Raw genomic sequence first — 21,213 nt, 5'->3', positions numbered from 1 at the left:
CCCCCACGTTTCCTGCTTCCCCCCCCCTGCGGTGGGGGCAGAGGAGACCCTGATGCAGCTGGGAGCTACTCGAGCCCCGCTGCCGCCGGAGGAACTAGAGTGGTGGTGTGTGAAGCGCTGATGATTTTGGTGTGGAAAGTTGGGACATTTTGCCAAAACCTGCCGTGCTAGAACCGCAGCCTCATTACCTCCCCCTCCTCTCCTTCCTCCTCCTCCTCCTCCTTGTCCCCAGGCCTGACTAGGCTGCCCCACAAGCCTGTTGGGGGTCCCCAGTGTGGGGGTCAGTTCCCCACCAGGTGGGTGCCTTCTGCAACCCCCCCACCCTCTCATCTGCTACTGCATGTTCACCTCAGCTCCTCCCAGTGGGGTGGGGTGGAGGCCCTAGCTTTAGTGGACTTGGGGGCTATGACCAGTTTCATGGATGAAATGTTTGCTCTCTTCCACAAGATTCCTACCCTGTCTCTTCCTGACCCCTTGGCAGTGGAGACCATCGATGGGCATCCTCTTTCTTCGGGCGTGGTGACCCGTATTACAGCTCCGCTCACTGTGCGTGCCCAGTCCCACGTTGAGCAGATTCAGTTTCACTTGGCCAAGGTTACAATACCCAATCATGCTGGGTGTTTCTTGGCTCTCTAAGCATAATCCTCAGATTTCTTGGGGGCTTCAGCAAGTGGAGTTTGTGTCTCCCTACTGCCGGGAGCATTGCCTTCCGACCGAAGCGCCAGTCCCAGCCCAGACCTTAACCCTTTCCTCTCCCTCCTCGTCTGCTTCTGGAAGTTCTTCAGCTACCGTGATCCTCCCAGAGAAGTATGCGGCTTTTCGGGATGTTTTCGACAAGAAGGAGGCCGACCAGCTCCCCCCCGCCTGCCCTTTTGAATGTGCCATTAACCTCATTCCTGGGGCGACCATCCCCGTTGGCCGGCTGTATTCGATGGCAGAGCCAGAACTTCGAGCTCTGCAGGAGCTTTTGGACACAAACCTCAGACGTGGCTTCATTCGCCCCTCCTCCTCCCCCACCTGTGCCCCTACCATGTTTGCGTCCAAGAAATCGGGCGAACTCCACGCGGTGCACGATTTCAGAGTGTTGAATTGGATCTCGATCCCCAACAAGTACCCCCTCCCCCTCATACCTGAGATGCTGGAGCACCTGGGGCGAGCCAAGATTTTCACAAAGTTGGACCTGCGCGGCGCCTACAATCTGATTTCCATCCAGGAGGGGGATGAGTGGAAGACCTGTTTCAGCACCCGGTACGGAGCATTTGAATACCTAGTGATGCCGTTTGGGCTCACCTGCGCCCCCCCCCCCCACGTTTTCGTGTTTTATGATTGCCATCTTCCTGGACTATTTGGACACTTTCCTCATTGTGTATCTCGATGATTTACTTATATTTTCTGAGGACCCCCACGCCCATCAGCACCATGTCTCCGCCATCCTCTAGCACCTCCACGAGCACAATCTTTATGCCAAGCTGGAAAAATGTGCTTTTGACCTAACCTCTTTGGACTATCTTGGCTACATTATCTCAGCTGATGGTATCAGGATGGATCCTGCAAAGGTCCAGGCTGTCCTCTCCTGGCAGGCTCCATCCACCAAGAAGGACTTGCAACGTTTTCTGGGGTTTGCAAATTTTTACAGAAAGTTCCTGCCCAGCTTTGCTTAGCTGACATCTCCTCTCACGGACCTTCTTAAGGGCAGGAAATCTCCTTTTCATTGGACGGCATCTGCCCAACAGGCTTTCGAGGAACTTAAGAAGCTTTTTAGTTCTGAGCTGATCCTGTTACATCCTGACCGGAGGAAGCCTTTTGTAGTGCAAACTGATGCCTCTGACTTTGCAGTGGGGGCAGTGCTTTTTCAGCCAGATCGGGTGGGCAGCGGGTTGCAACCCTGCACCTACCACTCCAGGAAGCTGAACATGTCTGAGAGGAATTATACCATCTGGGAGAAGGAACTGTTGGCCATCAAGTCCACTTTGGAGACTTGGCATCATCTGCTGGAGGGGGCACAGCACCCAGTTGAAGTTAGAACCGACCATCGCAACCTGGAACATCTTCAGACAGCCCGTGCCTTAAACCAGTGGCAGATTAGGTGGTCACTTTTTTCCCCCCGGTTCCACCTTAAGATTTGCCATGTGAAGGCCTCCAACAACCCACAAGCAGATGCTCTTTCTCGTAAGCCGGACCTCCAGCCAGGGGGTGAGGGAAATCCCCCCCTCTCTGATTCTTCCCTCCCAGAGCCTGGCAGCAGCTGCAGTTCCTCACTCTTGGGAGGAGCTCCTTCACTCTGTACAGGCTCAGGATGCTTTTGTCCACACAAAAGTGGAGGAATTGGGGCTAGCCTCCCCCCCCAACTCTACCCCCTTCTCTTTGCGAGCTGGTACGATTCCAGCTGGGTCTATGTGCCTTCTAGACCCCTCCGTGAGAGGGTCCTCCATCAGTGCCACGACTCCCCCACCGCTGGGCATTTTGGCTTCACCAAGACCTTGCACGGAGTGATGTGGGATTTTTGGTGGCCTCGTGTGTGTCAGGACGTCAAGACCTATGTTGTCTCCTGCCCAACCTGCCAATGGGTGAAGGCCCCCCAGGCAAGCCCACAGGCTTGCTTCACCCCCTGCCTACCCCCTCAGGACCTTGTAAACTGCTCTCCCTTCACTTCATCACTGACTTGCCTCACTCACACGGTAAGACCACTATTCTGGTGGTGGTGGATTTATTTTCTAAGATGGCCCATTTCATCCCCTGCTCTGGGTTGCCCACAGCCAGGGAGACGGCAGAGCTGTTCTTGGCGCATGTTTTCCGCCTCCACGGATGGCCTGAGGGTCTCATTTTGGATAGGGGCCCCCAATTCACTGTCCATTTCTGGAGGGAGCTACTTGGGCTTCTCCATGTGATGCTCTGTCTTTCCTTTGCCCACCCTCCACAGACGGATGGTCAGACCGAGTGTACCAATGCGACTCTGGAGCAATATTTGCGCTGTTATGTCAGTTACTAGCAAGATGACTGGTTTTCCTTGCTGTCTCTCACAGAATTTGCTTATAACAATGCCTGCCATGCTTCCACCCACCAAACTCCATTTTTTGCCAATTTTGGTTACCACCCCAAGGCTTTCCCGTCCACCTTAGCTCCCTCTTCGGTGCCAGCGGCCCATGACTTTTTAGAGGAGTTGCGAGCGGTACACCACCTCTTACGGGACTCCCTCGAGCAAGCCAAGACAGCCTACAAGGCCTCTGCAGACTGGTGACGCCAGCTGGGTCCGTCTCTGCAACCGGAGGACTGGGTTTGTCCACCCAATACCTCCCCTCTCACTTGCCCGCAAGGAAGCTTGCGCCTCGCCGCATGGGGCCTTTCCAGACTATGGCCCAAATTAACCCTGTTGCTTTTCGCCTGGCTCTCCCCCCCTCCATGAAGATCCATCCTGTTTTTCATCGGTCCTTGCTCTCCCCCCTGGTTTCTGGTGACCCTCATCACTTGGTCGGCTCCCCCCCGCCACCAGTGCTGGTGGAGGGGGAGGAGGAGTTTGAGGTCGTGGAGATTCTGGACTCCCTCCTTTCTCGTGGCTGCCTGCAATATCTAGTGGACTGGAAGGCGTATGGGCCAGATGAGCAGTCCTGAGAACCCGTGGAAAATGTGCATGCTCCGTTGCTGCTGAGGCGCTTCCACCAGCTGTACTCCCACAAACCTGGGGCCCCAGGGGAGGGGCACGAGGGGGAGGCCTCATGGGAGCGGGGATGATGTCAGGGTGGAAACTGAGCTGATAGAACCCCAGAGCAGTTCCGATTCTGAGAAGGAACAGCAATCCATGGGAGAGGAGCGCACTCATCTCTCACAGGCACAGCAGCTGGCAGAGATTTCTCCTGCCAGCATTCCTGGGATAGATAGTGACCCTGGCAGCGAGAGAGTGCTGGAGGGGGGCTTGCTGGACTCTTGGCACCGACTCCAGGAGCAATGACAGTTGGAGGGCGCAGAAAGGAGGCGCAGCGCTCGTTTGGCGCGCAAGCAACGGTCACGTCCGAGGACCCAAGGGAAAGAAGGAGGATCTCTTCGTAGCCCATACGTTCAGGGTCTTCCCGTGATTCTCATTCAAACGGGGACCAACTGCCTAACCTGGAGCATAGGCTACTCTGCTATCTTTTCCCCAGTGCTGTTCCTTGCTTAGTCGCTGGTGATTAGCATCTGAAAGAGTCATTAAGTTGCAAAAGGATTAAAGCCTTGAAAAGAATCCTTTTGTCTATGTCTTGAGTTAGCTATTGGAGTAGACTGAAAGAGGCTGCTAGGGCACTCCTGACACTGTGTACAAAATGTATCTAAATTGTTCCTTGCACTGGGCTGCTTTAGAACTCCAAATGGGGCAGGAAGAATTGTAGGGAAATTAAAAATGCCTATGACTTTCCTTACACCAGAGATTGGCAACCTGGCACCTGCTCTCCAGATGTTTTGGACCACGACTCCCATAATTCCTGACAATTGGCCATGCTGGCTGGGACTGGTGGGAGCTGTAGACCAAAACATCTGGGGGGCACTAGGTTGCCTACCCCTGCCCTAACAGTTACCAAGCATACCCTATTGCTGCTGTAAATCTCAGCTACGAAATGAAGACAGAGGAGCATGGGAGGCTGCCTTATACACAGTCAGACGATTGGTCCCTCCATCTCCTGAAGTGACTGGCAGTGGCCCTCTAGCCTTTCAGGCAGGGGTCTTTCCCAGCCTCTCCCTGGTGATGCCAGGGACTGAACTCTGGGACCGTCTGCAGGCAAAGCAGGTGCTCTGCCACGGAGCTATGGACCAGAAGTACATTCAAAACTAAAAATGATGAGATGAGAGTAACACAAATGTAAGGGCTGGCAGGTCTCTTTTACTTTTAAAGGACATTACTTATTCTTCATAGGTGCCCCCCTTTTTGCAAACCAGCACATCTCATTTAAACATAACAAAACAAACTCAGTGTGATGTAGTGGCTAGGGATCACATACTTTGACCTATGGAGACTTGGGTTCAAATCCTTGCTCAGCTGTGAAGCTCACTGGGTTGTCTTGACTAAATCTCTCTCTGTCTCAGCATCACTTGCCTCCAAATAACATGGGACAGCCTCATGTATGCTGTGCTGGGCTCCTTGAAAGGAAGGCCAATGGCAAACATAACAGTGGCCCTTACAGCTCACACTTCCATACAATATGATAGCTGTTCTTTATTTCCAGGTCAATAATGGTGAAGTAACCTGCTCACCAGTCCTGAGGAGACAAATTGAACACTTTTACCAGCTTCTTTAATAGCCAGCTTGATTTGATTTCAGTTTATCTTTCAGCACCAGTGTTCAGAAACTGTGATACATGTACAGAAACTGTTGCTTCAGCCCCCACTCACTGCAAACTCGATTATAGTTGTCAATGGTTTCCAAGTCTTTAAAAATAATCTTCTGCAAATATACTTTCTTGTCACTAGAGGGCACTATGGAATAACCTGCGATCTTAGTTGTCCATTTGTTCTCCCTTTCTCCTATTAAATACTAGCAGAACAATCTAGTTTTCTTTCTCCTGCTACTCCTTCAAAAGATGCATTTCTCTCTCAGTTGTAAAATTAGATAAGGAATAGTAACACATGCTGTCAAGTGCATACTAATAATGCAATTTGTGCACGAGCTAGAAAGCAGGATGGAACATGGCCCATTTTAACCTACAAGAGTTCAAGGATACTCTTTGGAGACTGAGATAGTCGGTGCCTGGGAAATTAACTTTTACAGGAATCTAGGTTCTGCTCTTTGCTCTGGAGAGCGATTATTTTCTGCATTTTTTTAAGCAATACCTTATGTCCCCACCCCCACCCCTCCACAGGTACATTTCCTTGCATGTGCTACTTTATACAGCTGTTAACTGGGAATTTTAACTGATTCGTCATCTGCCATATAACCACTCAGCTGACTGATTAATTACATTAATTAAACTGGACATCACACACAATGCAATGCAGGAACTGTTTTGAGATCTTGAAGGAAGTGTAAGACAACATGTTGTTACAGCTGTTTGCAGACCATTTCTTTTTTAGACAGATTGGTTATTTAGTCCAGGATGGTTGGCTGATGAATCCATCAGTGGGCATCAATGGTTAGGGAGATGGTCTCCTGATAGCTGGGGATTGTTGTTCAGTCGTTAAGTCGTGTCCAACTCTTCGTGACCCCAAGGTCACGAAGAGCATGCCTGGCCTTCCTGTCCTCTGCTCTCTCCCGGAAGCTGGGGATTACTCTTGTATTTTGAATAAGATACCCTTCATGGATCACTGCCTTGTTGTGGCGAAGGGGCTTGCGTAACTCAGTGAAGCCATAAGATATGCCGTGCAGGGCCACCCAAGACGGACAGGTCATGGCAGAGAGTTCTGACAAAATGTGGTCCACTGGAGAAGGAAATGGCAACCCACTCCAGTATTCTTGCCAAGAAAACCCCATGGAACGTATCACAAGGCTAAAAGATATGACGCCGGAAGATGAGCCCCTCAGGTCGGAAGGTGTCCAATATGCTACTGGGGAAGAGCAGAGGGTATTTCCAAGTAGCGCCAGAAAGAGTGAAGCGGCTGGGCCAAACCCGAAAGGACACTCAGCTGTGGATGTGTCTGGTGGTGAAAAGAAAATCCGATGCTGTAAAGAACAATACTGTTTAGGAACCTGGAATGTCAGATCAATGAATCAAGGTAAGCTGGAGGTGGTCAAACATGAGATGGCAAGATTGAACATCGAAATCTTGGGAATCAGCGAACTAAAATGGACAGGCATGGGCGAATTTAATTCAGGTGACCGTTATATCTACTAATGTGGGCAAGAATCCCTTAGAAGACATGGAGTAGCGCTCATAGTCAACAAAAGGGTGGGAAAAGCAGTACTGGGGTACAATCTTAAAAATGATAGAATGATCTCAGTACGAATCCAAGGCAAACCATTCAACATAACAGTAATTCAAGTCTATGCCCCAACCACTGAGGCCGAAGAAGCTGAGGTTGATCGGTTCTATGAAGACCTACAACACCTTCTAGAACTAACACCAAAAAAAGATGTCCTCTTCATCATAGGGGATTGGAATGCTAAAGTAGGAAGTCAAGAAATCACCGGGATAACAGGCAGGCATGGCCTTGGTGTACAAAATGAAGCAGGACAAAAGCTAATAGAGTTTTGCCAAGAGAACATGCTGATCATAGCAAACACTCTTTTCCAACAGCACAAGAGGCGACTCTACACATGGACGTCACCAGATGGTCAATATCGAAATCAGATTGATTATGTCCTTTGCAGCCAAAGATGGAGAAGCGCCATACAGTCAGTTAAAACAAGACCTGGAGCTGACTGTGGCTCAGATCATGAGCTGCTTCTTGCAAAATTTCGGCTTAAATTGAAGAATGTCGGGAAAACCACTAAACCGTTCAGGTATGACCTAAATCATATCCCTGATGAATATACAGTGGAGGTGAGGAATAGATTTCAGGGATTAGACCTGATAGACAGAGTGCCTGAGGAACTATGGACGGAGGTCCGTAACATTGTTCAGGAGGCAGCAACTCAATCCATCCCAAAGAAAAAGAAATGCAAGAAAGCCAAGTGGCTGTCTGATGAGGCTTTACAAGTAGCTGAAGAAAGAAGGGAAGCGAAAAGCAAGGGAGAAAGGGGAAGATATATCCAACTGAATGCAGAGTTCCAGAGAATAGCAAGGAGAGACAAGAAGGCCTTCTTAAATGAACAATGCAAAGAAATCGAGGAAAACAACAGAATGGGAAAGACTAGAGATCTCTTCAAGAAAATTGGAGATCTCAAGGGAACGTTTTGTGCAAAGACGGGCATGATAAAGGACAAAGAAGGCAGGGACCTAACAGAAGCAGATGAGATTAAGAAGGGGTGGCAAGAATACACAGAAGAACTATACAGGAAAGATCTGAATGTCCCTGATAGCCATGATAGTGCGGTCACTGAACTTGAGCCGGACATCCTCGAGAGTGAAGTCAAGTGGGCCTTAGGAAGTATTAGTAACAACAAAGCTAGCGGAGATGACAGTATTCCAGCTGAGCTATTTAAAATCCTAAAAGATGATGCTGTTAAAGTGCTGCATTCAATATGCCAACAAATCTGGAACACTCAACAGTGGCCACAAGACTGGAAAAGGTCAGTTTACATTCCAATTCCAAAGAAGGGCAACGCCAAAGAGTGTTCAAACTACCGCACAATTGCGCTCATTTCACATGCCAGCAAGGTGATGCTCAAAATCCTACAAGCTAGGCTTCAGCTGTATGTGAACCAAGAACTACCGGAAGTACAAGCTGGGTTTCGAAGAGGCAGAGGAACTAGAGATCAAATCGCCAACATTCGCTGCATCATGGAGAAAGCAAGAGAATTCCAGAAAAACGTCTATTTTTGCTTCATTGACTACGCTAAAGCCTTTGATTGTGTGGATCACAACAAACTGTGGCAAATTCTTAAAGTGATGGGAGTACCAGACCACCTTACCTGTCTCCTGAGAAACCTGTACGAGGGTCAAGAAGCAACAGTAAGAACCAGACATGGAACAACCGATTGGTTCAAAATTGGGAAAGGAGTACGACAAGGCTGCATATTGTCACCCTGCTTATTTAACTTATATGCAGAGTACATCATGAGAAATGCCGGGTTGGATGAATCAGAGGTCGGAATTAAGGTTGCTGGGAGAATTATCAACAGCCTCCGATATGCAGACGATACCACCCTAATGGCAGAAAGCGAAGAGGATCTAAAGAGCCTCTTGTTGAGGGTGAAAGAGGAGAGTGCAAAAGCTGGTTTGAAACTCAACATTAAAAAAACGAAGATCATGGCATCTGGCCCCATCACTTCCTGGCATATAGAAGGGGAAGAAATGGAAGCAGTGACAGATTTTACTTTCTTGGGCTCCAAGATCACCGCAGATGGTGACTGTAGCCATGAAATTAAAAGACGCTTGCTCCTTGGGAGGAAAGCTATGGCCAACCTAGACAGCATAGTAAGAAGCAGAGACATCACCTTGCCGACAAATGTCCGTCTAATCAAAGCTATGGTTTTCCCAGTAGTAATGTATGGCTGTGAGAGCTGGACTATAAGGAAGGCTGAGCGCCGAAGAATTGATGCTTTCGAACTGTGGTGCTGGAGAAGACTCTTACGAGTCCCCTGGACTGCAAGGAGGTCAAATCAGTCCATCCTAAAGGAAATCAACCCTGACTGCTCATTGGAAGGACAGATAATGAAGGTGAAGCTCCAATATTTTGGCCACCTAATGCGAAGAGAAAACTCCCTGGAAAAGACCCTGATGCTGGGAAAGACTGAAGGCAAAAGGAGAAGGGGACGGCAGAGGATGAGATGGCTAGATAGCATCACGGATGCAATGAATATGAACTTGAGCACGCTCCGGGAGAGAGCGCAGGACAGGAAGGCCTGGCGTGCTATGGTCCATGGGGTCACGAAGAGTCGGACACGACTGAACGACTGAACAACAACAACAACAACCCATCAGAGCTTGGAAAAGGTGACCCTCTCCTGCTGAGTGGAGGAGGAAGGGGTGTATGTGTGTGTGTGTGTGTGTGTAAGTGAGAGAGAGAGACTTGTTAGCCTTCAGATATGCTCAGCTTGTATATTTGAAAATAAAGCAAACTTTTACAGACACCTTATGTCTTCAGTACACTCTCAACCAGATGAACACTCTTCTTGGCCTTCTCACCACTTGGAAAAGTAATGATCATGCAGTATCATACAAAAAGCTACCACTCTTTAGGAAGTGATAGGAAAAGCCATCTTCAGTCTTATTTTCTTTTTCATTCTTTGCTAGAGAAGCACACCAGAAACAAATGAAGCTCAACGAATCCTTGCAGACTCAGCTCCCCCAATACCAATTCATCCACTTTACCTTAGGGTTGGGAACATGTGCCCCTCCAGATGTTGCTGGACTGCAGCTCCCATCAGCCCTAGCCAGCAGAACCAATGGTGATAGATGATGGGAGTCGCTGTCCAACAACGTCCAGGGGCCACACATTCCCCACCCTGCTTTAGAACTTTCATCTATTAATGTAAGCAGTTAAGGGCACAATCCTATGCATGTTTAGATAGGAAAAGTCCTACAACTCCCAGAATCCCCCAGCTAGCCATTTCTATCTAAACATGCATAGGATTGCACCCTAAAGCTAGTAAAACAGCCAGACGCTCCAGTTTGTTGTTTTTATTTCTTTGGATTGGTGGTTATGGTAGGGATGGATGGAAAGGAGTTGGTGCACTGGCAGCTTGCATTCATATGATTGCCTTAGAGTGAAGATACATTTCCAGCCCGAAAAGCAGAGTTTCACCTTCTAGAGAGTGGGACTTATGGGTTCACACTAACATTACTACAACAACAAGAACAACAACAAAGAAGTTGCCTCAGTATCTCTCTGAAAGGCCCAACAGGTTAGCATGTGCTCAGGATGGGTTAGCAGAAATAGGGACTTGCCCTGGTCAATATATAGGGAGTATATCCAGAGGGTAACACAAAAAAAATGGAATACCTCAAGTGAACAAAAGGACTTAAAAAAAAAGAGTCTTGGATCTATTACCTGAACTGTGTAAAGTCGATTTCTAATTAAAAGATTATCCAGGGCCATTTATGTTTTTAAAGGCCTGGTGGTATTCATTAGCATTTGAAATGAACAATGATGAGTCAAAAGCAATGAGACAAAAGGCCCCCTAATAAAGGCCCTGGGTATGTTGCAAGTTGCAGGCCTGAAAGGAAGAGTGACTATAATCACCACAGAACTGTACTAACCCTACTCCCCCTTCAGGTGCTCCCATTGTCAGGCTGACTCAGTGGAAGGCTGCAATTAGCTATTAAAATGTTGACTATCCCAGAGCCCTTTAAATTGCTATTAGCGTAGCCATATTCTGCCAATTGGCAAGATGTGTGTGTGTGTGTGTGTGTGTGTATGTGTGTGCATACGTGTGTATGCCCAAAGTCCCAAACACCTGCATCTACAAAGGGCCCTGTGCCAGAATCCCAGACATTTCTGAATGGAGCTTTGAATTTATTATATATATATATATATATATATCCCTCCACATCAGAAGATTTCAGAGTGGTGAACAGCAAGGTAAAAGAATAAAACACCAAGTTAAAAGAGTTAAAACATTTTAACATTTTAAAGCTGGGACTCCTATGTGCAGAGTGGACACATCCATGTGGAAGAAAGCATGTCTGACCTGGGATGCCTTCAGATGCAGATGGCTCAGTCAGGTCCCCAGCAGGAAGCAGTGCCTATAGACTTGGATGTGCCAGATCAGATGTTGCTTCTTCTGTGTGGCTAAAAATTTCAAACACTTGAACTACTCCTAGATTAATGCCTGCTTAATAATATACTCTCCCTCACCTCCAAACTATGTTATTTTTTTGGTCAAGAGGCAGGCAGAAATGACAATAACCATATGCACAACTGCTAGGCAAATCTGTTTCTGTGCAGGCAGGCCTTTGGCATATAAGCTGGTCTCCTGCTGAAGGAGTTTTTAAGTTGGCTTATTTTAAGGTGCTGCTTATTTCTTTGATGGTGGCATTCTTAATTGCGCTTTTAATTTATTTGTTTTTATGATCTGTTTTAATTAAGATTTTGTGTCATCTCAGATTTTACTGTTAGCCACCAGGGGTGCTGCTAGGTCTGGGTTCATGAGGCCCCAGCCTCAGATCTGCTCCCCAGGGACTTAAGTACCCTTCAGTGGTGGAAGAAGGTTTTTTCCTCAGCTGAATTGCCAGGCAGCAGGCAATTTCCAAGGGGGACTGCAGCCGTGGGTGCCATGCAGGGGGGTGGGTTTAGCAGGATTGCAACTGGGCAGGGAAGGTTCCCTTCCCTGGGGACAGTGCCACTGTGGACAGGGAAGCTGGAAAAAAAACTTCCATTGGTACCAGTGGAAAGATTGGCCCCCAGATCTGTTAAGAGCCTAGCCATGCCCCTGTTAGCTGCCTTGAGGACCATTCTTTGGCAGAAAGGGGGGATATATATTAAATAAAAAAATAAAAAGTAAGTGAATAAATACCTGTTAAATGGGAAGGAAAGAAGCCGCCACACAAGAAAACAATATGCCCACAAGTGTTGTTCCCAATGGAGGGTGTGTGTGTGTGTGTTTTTCCTTACAAGTCATCCAAGTCTCCTGATTCAGTGCACAACACCTGGGGGACACAGGGGGGTGGGGGGAATTCACAGATTCCTATTAGTCCAGACAAGTGGGACCTGCAACAAAATGTTGCAGTGTGGAATGCTATTGTTTAAGATTCCAGCCACTCCATTCCATTCTCCCCCATTGCCATTCCCCCCAGTTGTCAGTCAACATTCAATGGCCACTGAGCAGTGGAGGCTGGTGGCTCTGATGTCAGTGGGGTGATGGATCCACTCCAGGTTTCAGTCAGAACTCTAAAGAAGCTATCCAAGGTGCTTCTGCTCCTTGGATAGCTCCTTTAGTGTTCTGACTCAAAGCCGGAGCAGATTCACTGCCCCACTGACATTGGAGCTGCCAGTGCCGCTGAGCATGCACGTGATCATGTGCCGCTGAGCATGCACATGAGCATACATATCGGAGGCACCTGCTGCCAGTGCCACTGAACATGCACAATCCTCATTAGGCTGTTTGGGGAAAATCTTTAGGGAAAAAAACTAATTTGGGGGGGTGGAGATAATCTGCCCCCCATTGAGCTTCCCCCCCAAATATTTTTTTTGGAACTTTTGCAAACCTTGGGGTTCCCCCATGCTCAGTGGTATCCCAATGACCTGATTTTGTTTGTTCTCAGTCATGCCTTTTGGCATCACCGCCCCCATCCCTGGCCAATCTTTCTGATGTTACTCCTCTAGTTCACATTTGACCTCACCTTTCCCCCCTGGTCCATAATAAAACCATGTCTTAGTACAGAGGGTTGAACTAGATCAGCCTTGGGTGACTCCCAGATGTGTTGGACTACAACTCCCATCACCCACTTGGCCATGGCACATGTGGATAACGGGTGCTGTAGTGCAATACATCTGGAAGGCACCAAGTTGGGGAAGGCTGAACTAGATGCCTCCCCCCCCCCGAGGTCCCTTCATCTGTAGTATTGTGTAAGATCAAAATGTAGCCTCTTATTATTCTTTGTTACAGAGCCCAGAGGAAGCTGGAAGCTTTATAAACTGTCAAAGCTGTACCAATTAGGAACTTAACACACAAACTCTCTTTTGTGCTAGGTGGCACTAAGCCTGTGATAGATTGCAAGATGACAACAGTTATTATAATTATATTAATCCCCGTATGTGTAAACTAACCCTGCAGGAGAGACATTGATAATAGATGTCATTTAGTCACAATGTAGCGTTAATCAATGGCAAAGACATTTTCATTTTTTTCAATGTGGGGCTTATTGATTGATGCCGTGTAAATAAGTGGAACCATTTAATTAAACGCAGCTGCAGATGTAATAACTCTCACCAGGGCATTGATAAGGTGTTCCACAGGCAACAGCCGAAGCTGGTGTTCAGATTTTTTGCTCATATTGGTCAGATTCAGCTCAAAAGCACAAGTGTACTTTCAGGACATACATTTATTTTTGTTTTTGTCCTTTACAGTGTAGCTTATCAAGCAGAATCTTATACAGCTGGGGTATCTGACTTCTTTCAGCCCAAGGGTGAAATTCCATTTGGTGGGGGCTTCATTCCAGTGGTGGGCAGGGCCAAAGGCAAAAAGGCGGGGCCAGAGGCGAAGGAGGTGGGGCCAGAAATCCAACCAACCCGCCCCCGCAGCATGTAACAGTTATTGAGCCAGAGATAGTTCACCCCTTGACACAAAAGCTGTGCCCAAGCATGTGTGTTTCGTTCCATACTACACCAGGGTTCGAGGTAGCTGTTTTACTTGTCTTGGCACTCACAAACCAAGGCCTTCCCCAACCAGCGGCCCTCCATGGGCTAGCTGGGGCTGATGGGAGTTGAAGTCCAAAACATCTGGAGGGCACCAGGTTGGGGAAGGCTGGGATAGAAAGCTGAACTTGGACCAAGGAGACCTGGGTCCTATTCTCTTCTTTCCTTTGAAACACACTGACCTCTGGCCAGCCATGACCTTTCAGGCTAATCTGCCTCAGCGCAGCGTGTTGCTGAATGGATACAATGGCCAGTAGCCAATGCTGCTGCTGCTGCACTAGTGGGAATAGCAGCTAGCACAATGGGAAGCCAGTGCTAGCTAGCACAACCAGAAACTAGCCCAACCAACTGCTTCTGGAATGGGACAAGTCGTTGGAGCTTGTGGAAGGAGGTCTGCTGACTGGTCCCGTTCCTGAAGTGGTAATCTGAGCTAGTTTCCTGAGTTGTGCTAGCAAATGCTGGTCTCCTTCTGCCCTAGCAGTTGTTTCCACTAGTACAATGTGTTTAGAGCTGATGCGTTAGGAACATAAGTAGCTGCCTTATGCCGACTCAGACCATTTGGTCATGTAGCCTAGTGTTGTTGACACTGAGTGGCAGCGGCTCTCCAGGGTTTCAGGCAGGAGTTTTTCTTGCCCTACCAAGAGATGTTGGGGATCAAACCTGGGACCTTCTGCATGCAAAGCAGGTGCTCTGCCACTGAGCTATAGCCCCAATCCCATGTTGGGTTGCCAACATGGGATACTGCCCATAGAGTTCTTTGGAAGAAGGGCAGGATACAAATGTGATGATCGATCGATGGATGGATCGATCTGACAAATTCCTGGAGGAGAAGATCATCAATGGCTACTAGTCCTGATGGATCTATGCTGCCTCCAGTATCAGAGGCAGTATGCCTAGGTACATCAGTTGCTGGGGAACATGGGTGGGACCATGTTGTTGCACTCAAGTCCTGCTTGTGGGTTTCCCGTGGGCAGCTGGTTGGCCCCTGTGTGAACAGAATGCTGGACTAGATGGACCCATGGTCTGATCTGGCATGGTTCTTCTTATGTCCTTGTCTGTCTGTCTGTCTGTCTGTCATTTTTAAAAACAACACCACAATCTTACAAAGAAATATATTCATTTTCACCATACTGTAGCAATGCAGCTACATACAAGGATGGAAAGAACTAACAGAAACCTTGCAATCTAACTGGATAATAGGTATTCCATCACATTTGTGCTGAATAAATATCCAAATGTTATACAGACTTTGTAAAAGAGCAAATAAGTGTATTTGGATTTCCTCTGCTGGTGTCCAAGCTTCTAGCCATGAATCCACCCACCCACCCACCCATCCATTCATTTATTCAATATATTTATATTCTGCTATTCCACTAAAAAATGCCTAAGACAGAAAATAAAATGTATTCTACAGAGAAAAACAGCTTTAAAATATATCAAACAATAAAAAATTAATTAAAATGCAATCAGTTAGAAGAAACAGAACACAAAACAGCAAACAGCAACTTATCCCACTCCTAAAGCAACTTATCCCACTCCTTCTTCAAAGACACACCTAAACAAAATTGTTTTCACTTGCTCACTAAAAGAAAGGAAAGATGGAGCCAATGGACTGCACTGGAGATAGTATTCAGAGTTCTAAGTGCCACTACAGAAAATGCCCTGCCTAGATTGACAGTTCAAGTTTTAAAAAGGAATCAATTCCCTCTCACTTCAAATGCAAGGACACCTGGAGCAAGGCTTCCAGTGATAAGCTCAGCACATGGGCAGTTGGTGGTCTTTTGGGTATCTTGCTCTCAGACTTAGGGCTTCACATGTCAGCGCTACTTTGAGTTGTGCCTGGACACCAAGTAAAGTTCATTATGCATCGTTATTATAATGACTTCGTTCGTTGTGGCAAGGCAAGTCCCAGTTAGGGATGTTGGAGAAAACTGGTGAAGGAGTGGAGCTCAACGAATTTTTGTTGGCTTGGCCCCTGGACTCCGTTTCATCTTCCACCAGCTGGCCTGACTCAGTGGCCAAAATTTCAATTTGCACAAATTATGGCCAAGACCAAAAAAATGTAAAGCACATTGCAATTTTCAAGAAGTTATCAGGGATATGTATCATGGTGGCAAGGATGACACCTATTTTTGAAGAATACATTTGATTTTCTGTCTTGGGCATTTTTGACTGGAATAGCAGAATATAAATATGCTGACTAAATGAATGGATGGGTGGATGGATTCATGGCTAGAACCTTGGACACCCCCAGAGGATATAGCCAATTTACCAACTGAAGCTGAAACATCAAGGGAATGAACCAGTAGTACAAGATGCAAACTGGATTATTGTGGGAGTTTAACCTCTCTGGAAGAGGCCAGGCACCAACTCCAGGATCAACTGGACTCTGGATTATCAGGATCAACTGATAATCAGCTCCATTTTGTTTGGACCGAGTTCATTTGTTAGCCTTCATTCTGTCCATTACTGACACCAAACAGTTGTTCAGAATGTTGGCCGATGGAGACTTTTCTTCTTTTGTTAACCCCCTTGTGCAGGGGAAATTTTGGGAGAAACATGAGTGTGGGGAGAGATTTAATCTTCCTTTCCTGGAGTGTGGTGTTCCCAGTCTGAAGCAGGGCCATGTGCGCTTACACTAGAATAAACTAAGACAACTTTGAGCTACATGCTACACAATTAGTGTAACATGTAGTTTGGTTCTCAGAAGTCTATGGGAAGCCTGCAAGCAGGAAATAATCCTGGTCTGTACACCACAGTTTTCTATAATGCCCAAAAGAGTGAACTGTTGTTGTTGTTCAGTCGTGTCCGACTCTTCGTGACCCCATGGACCATAGCACGCCAGGCCTTCCTGTCCTGCGCTCTCTCCCGGAGCGTGCTCAAGTTCATATTCATTGCATCCGTGATGCTATCTAGCCATCTCATCCTCTGTCGTCCCCTTCTCCTTTTGCCTTCAGTCTTTCCCAGCATCAGGGTCTTTTCCAGAGAGTTTTCTCTTCGCATTAGGTGGCCAAAATATTGGAGCTTCAGCTTCAGTATCTGTCCTTCCAATGAGCACTCAGGGTTGATTTCCTTTAGGATGGACTGATTTGACCTCCTTGCAGTCCAGGGGACTCGTAAGAGTCTTCTCCAGCACCACAGTTCGAAAGCATCAATTCTTCGGCGCTCAGCCTTCCTTATAGTCCAGCTCTCACAGCCATACATTACTACTGGGAAAACCATAGCTTTGATTAGACGGACCTTTGTCGGCAAGGTGATGTCTCTGCTTCTTACTATGCTGTCTAGGTTTGCCATAGCTTTCCTCCCAAGGAGCAAGCGTCTTTTAATTTCATGGCTACAGTCACCGTCTGCGGTGATCTTGGAGCCCAAGAAAGTAAAATCTGTCACTGCTTCCATTTCTTCCCCTTCTATATGCCAGGAAGTGATGGGGCCAGATGCCATGATCTTCGTTTTTTTAATGTTGAGTTTCAAACCAGCTTTTGCACTCTCCTCTTTCACCCTCAGCAAGAGGCTCTTGAGATCCTCTTCGCTTTCTGCCATTAGGGTGGTATTGTCTGCATATCGGAGGTTGTTGATAATTCTCCCGGCAATCTTAATTCCGACCTGTGATTCATCCAACCTGGTGTTTCTCATGATGTACTCTGCAGATAAGTTAAATAAGCAGGGTAACAATATGCAGCCTTGTCGTACTCCTTTCCCAATTTTGAACCAATCAGTTGTTCCATGTCTGGTTCTTACTGTTGCTTCTTGACCCTCATACAGGTTTCTCAGGAGACAGGTAAGGTGGTCTGGTACTCCCATCACTTTAAGAATTTGCCACAGTTTGTTGTGATCCACACAATCAAAGGCTTTAGTGTAGTCAATGAAGCAGAAATAGATGTTTTTCTGGAATTCTCTTGCTTTCTCCATGATCCAGCGAACGTTGGCGATTTGATCTCTAGTTCCTCTGCCTCTTCGAAACCCAGCTTGTACTTCCGGTAGTTCTCGGTTCGCATACTGCTGAAGCCTAGCTTGTAGGATTTTGAGCAACACCTTGCTGGCATGTGAAATAAGCGCAATTGTGCGGTAGTTTGAACACTCTTTGGCGTTGCCCTTCTTTGGAAGTGGAATGTAAACTGACCTTTTCCAGTCTTGTGGCCACTGTTGAGTGTTCCAGATTTGTTAGCATATTGAGTGCAGCACTTTAACAGCATCATCTTTTAGGATTTTAAATAGCTCAGCTGGAATGCTGTCATTTCCGCTAGCTTTGTTGTTACTAATACTTCCTAAGACCCACTTGACTTCACTCTCGAGGATGTCCGGCTCAAGTTCAGTGACCGCACTATCATGGTTATCAGGGACATTCAGATCTTTCCTGTATAGTTCTTCTGTGTATTCTTGCCACCTCTTCTTAATCTCATCTGCTTCTGTTAGGTCCCTGCCTTCTTTGTCCTTTATCATGCCCGTCTTTGCACAAAACGTTCCCTTGAGATCTCCAATTTTCTTGAAGAGGTCTCTAGTCTTTCCCATTCTGTTGTTTTCCTCGATTTCTTTACATTGTTCATTTAAGAAGGCCTTCTTGTCTCTCCTTGCTATTCTCTGGAACTCTGCATTCAGTTGGATATATCTTCCCCTTTCTCCCTTGCTTTTCGCTTCCCTTCTTTCTTCAGCTACTTGTAAAGCCTCATCAGACAACCGCTTGGCTTTCTTGCATTTCTTTTCTTTGCGATGGATTGAGTTGCTGCCTCCTGAACAATGTTACGGACCTCCGTCCATAGTTCCTCAGGCACTCCGTCTATCAGGTCTAATCCCTTAAATCTATTCCTCACCTCCACTGTATATTCATAAGGGATATGATTGAGGTCATACCTGAATGGTTTAGTGGTTTTCCCTACGTTCTTCAATTTAGGCTGAAATTTTGCAACACGAAGCTCATGATCTGAGCCACAGTCAGCTCCAGGTCTTGTTTTGACTGACTGTATAGAGCTTCTCCATCTTTGACTGCAAAGGACATAATCAATCTGATTTTGATATTGACCATCTGGTGATGTCCATGTGTAGAGTCATCTCTTGTGCTGTTGGAAAAGAGTGTTTGCTATGATCAGCGTGTTCTCTTGGCAAAACTCTATTAGCTTTTGTCCTGCTTCATTTTGTACACCCAGGCCATGCCTGCCTGTTATCCCGGTGATTTCTTGATTTCCTACTTTAGCATTCCAAGCCCCTATGATGAAGAGGACATCTTTTTTTGGTGTTAGTTCTAGAAGCTGTTGTAGGTCTTCATAGAACCCATCAACCTCAGCTTCTTCAGCATCAGTGGTTGGGGCATAGACTTGAGTTACTGTGATGTTGAATGGTTTGCCTTGGATTCGTACTGAGATCATTCTATCATTTTTAAGATTGTACCCCAGTACTGCTTTTCCCACCCTTTTGTTGACTATGAGTGCTACTCCATTTCTTCTAAGGGATTCTTGCCCACAGTAGTAGATATGATGGTCACCTGAATTAAATTCGCCCATGCCTGTCCATTTTAGTTCACTGATTCCCAAGATGTCAATGTTCAATCTTGCCATCTCATGTTTGACCACCTCCAGCTTACCTTGATTCATTGATCTGACATTCCAGGTTCCTAAACAATATTGTTCTTTACAGCATCGGATTTTCTTTTCACCACCAGACACATCCACAGCTGAGTGTCCTTTCGGCTTTGGCCCAGCTGCTTCACTCTTTCTGGAGCTACTTGGAAATACCCTCTGCTCTTCCCCAGTAGTATATTGGACACCTTCCGACCTGAGGGGCTCATCTTCCGGCGTCATCTCTTTTAGACTTGTGATACGTTCCATGGGGTTTTCTTGGCAAGAATACTGGAGTGGGTTGCCATTTCCTTCTCCAGTGGACCACATTTTGTCAGAACTCTCTGCCATGACCTGTCCGTCTTGGGTGGCCCTGCACGGCATATCTTATGGCTGAGTTACGCAAGCCCCTTCGCCACAACAAGGCAGTGATCCATGAAGGGGGAGTGAACTGTAGTTTAATACTAATTTACTAATGAGGATCTGAACTAAAGTTGTTCCTCATTTCAGTTCCTGATTAAATGCTCATTGCCCGCTTAATAAACCATGGTCTATTTAGCTCGGAACATTGCATCCAAACTGGCCCTATGCCTTACATAGCCATCTGCCTCATTGTCGACAATGAAGGGGAACAGAGCAGGTGAAAGACCTGAATGGGCAGATTTACAAGGAAGAAGGTCCTTAAGAGATCCTGTCCCAAGCCATTTAGGGCTTTAAAGGTCCAAAACAGCACTTTGAATTTGGCTACAGACAAACCAGGAGCCAATGAAGCTGATGCAGTATTGGTGTGATATGTTTGATATGTCCTATTTATGAGACTGTACCCCAGATGACCTCCCCCAGTGGTTTCATGTAGATATTAAACAGTATGGGGACTGAGATGGAACTCTGCCGCATCCCACTTAAAACCAGCCATGGGCTGAAGGAGAAGCATCCCATTGGAGAAGTCTTCTCTGATGCATGTTCTCATAAGTTTATTTATGCTTGAACTCAAATCCCTTTGAAATTAATGGGACTAATCAAGAGGCTTAGCCTATCATTGTTCAGAAAAGTAATTGTGCATGTAATTAATTCCCTTTCCAAGGATGCAAAATTAGCCTTCCAGCAGGATGTTAAGTAGAAGATAGAGCATAATTCTTCTCAGTAAGGAATAGTACAGAATGCTCAGTTGTGAACTGCAAAGATACAAAACTACAAATATGCAAAACTGAAGTGAGAGGTAAAGCAACTCCAAGAGGGTGAAAAGTGATTGGGGACTACAGATAAGTGGTACCAGTGCAGGGAACTAGTACAGGAAGGGGAGGATGGTTAGACAGGATGAGTGGTTTGTAAATAGATGCTTCAATCAGAAAATGCTGAGGTCCCATGGAGACAATCAGTTTCAATGGATGGCATTTTCTTGTTGGCTACATTTTTAATGCATTTAAATTCAGTGGCTTGGATCCTACAATGCATCTCCGTTCACATAAGGGTGGGAGGCAGTTTCCACCAACTCCCACCTCCATGCCAGGCTCCACAGCATTTCCAAGGGTCCTCCAGTGCACAGGAACAGATTGTGGTGGGGGAAAGGGGAGGAGGGACAGCCCTGTTCCATCCTGTGGACTTTGTTCCATTGATGGAAGGAAAGTTAAAGCCCCAGCCAATGCGTTTCAAGTGTATGTTTTATGTTAAGTTAACATTACATTTATGATATGTTATTTGTACCCTACCTTTCTACCAAAAAATAGGACTCAAGCGGCTTGAAGCACATTAAAACACCTTTCTCCATCCAACAGGCAATAATTGTATGTCTAATACTGCCAAG

Source organism: Heloderma suspectum, chromosome 2 (assembly GCF_057233095.1).
Source record: "Heloderma suspectum isolate Gila_16-S chromosome 2, 16-S_ref, whole genome shotgun sequence".
Lineage (NCBI taxonomy): Eukaryota > Metazoa > Chordata > Lepidosauria > Squamata > Helodermatidae > Heloderma > Heloderma suspectum.
Note: the sequence above shows the minus strand (reverse complement) of the source record.